We start from the raw sequence: 1,327 nt of genomic DNA on the forward strand, positions 1-1,327 counted from the left end.
TTTGCGGTACACAAAAAAACCAAAAAGAAAAAAAAAAAAAAAAAAGATCATCCCCCCACCCCTGCCCCACCCCCATTCCTGGGGAGGGGGCAGAACAGCTTGGAAGAGAGCGCCACTTACGCAGGCCTCATCTGAGAGAGTGTGGTGGTCCCTGGAGACAGGAGCAGAAGGAAGAAGCCGCTTCCCCTCTCGGCCCACCCCCACCCCGGCCCCCACCTCAGGCCCCAGGAGCCCAGCAAACAGGATGAGATGGGGGCAGGGAGGACAGGGTCAGAGAGCAGACGCTGGCCCTGGTTCAGCCTGGCGCCTGCTGGGGGCGGGGGGCTTTGCACCAAAAAGGACCCCCTAAGCCTTAGAGGAAGCTCTGCGTAAGGAGACAGGAGAATCCCCAGAGAAAGCTGCCGTGAATACTTCCTCCTGGAAAGTTTGTTTGGGGTGATTTTTCTAACAATAAAAGGTTACAGAAGAAGGGTAGTCCTGTTCCCATATCAATACTCTGGAAGCCAGGGCTACTGGAATCTAGGCCAGGTGACCCTGAATTCTGTACCCCTACACAGCCCCCTCCCCAGGCCCCAGTCGCAGCCACGGGTGCCAGACACCAGCCGGATACTGAGCCGGTTCCGTCACCCTATCCCACCCCCGCTGGAGGAGCCACAGCCGGGCAACCCCCGGAGCGGAGCGAGGCGCCGCAGGTCGCACGGACCAGGCTCCGGGCGCTGGGGCTGGGGGGCAGGGCCTCTGGGCTCCGTGCACTCACCTGCTCGGCAGGTGGGGTCAGCGTCGCTGGGAAAATGTGCGCTCGGCCCCCACAGTTGGGCGAGCTGGGCGCAAACAATAGGGCCCCACCCAGGCCTGAGGGAGTAGGGAGGGAGGGAAAGCGAGGATGACGCGTGGGGTGGGGTGAGAGTGGCCCCAAAGAGACCAGCGGCAGCAAGTTTCCCAAACGGTAAATTCCTGAGTGCACAGTGAGTCTCGGGACGTACGCGGAGCAGGTCAAAGTCTCCCCCGCCAGGTAAGGGCGTGAGTCAGGGACGCGGCGTCGGGCGAACTCCGCCGGCCCCGGGGGAGGCGCGACCCAAGTGGCACCTGCCCTGATCCCTCCGCGCCCTTCTCTGATCTGCGGCTCACGGAACCCCGAGGCGCGCTCGACCCGAACCGCGCGCCCACTCGGTCGCCGCGCCCCGGACCCCAGCGCGCCCCCTGCCGCCGGTGCAGGGTGGTGCTCCCCGGCGCCCGCCCTCACCTGCCCTCTCGGCCGCTGGCCCCCCGTTCCGTCTCCCCAGAGGTACCTGCCCCCGATCGTCCGCACCTGCGTGTGGGGCCTAGC

The 1,327-nt window shown here is 65.1% G+C and overlaps 1 protein-coding gene across 2 annotated transcripts in view; it reads right to left on the reverse strand.

Annotated features, from left to right (window-relative positions):
- The window catches only part of JUP (junction plakoglobin), a 29,151-nt gene that overhangs the window by 26,945 nt on the left and 879 nt on the right, over positions 1-1,327 (reverse strand). The window lies entirely within an intron of this gene.

This window comes from Galeopterus variegatus, unplaced genomic scaffold (assembly GCF_000696425.1).
Source record: "Galeopterus variegatus unplaced genomic scaffold, G_variegatus-3.0.2 Scaffold658, whole genome shotgun sequence".
In the NCBI taxonomy this organism is placed as follows: domain Eukaryota; kingdom Metazoa; phylum Chordata; class Mammalia; order Dermoptera; family Cynocephalidae; genus Galeopterus; species Galeopterus variegatus.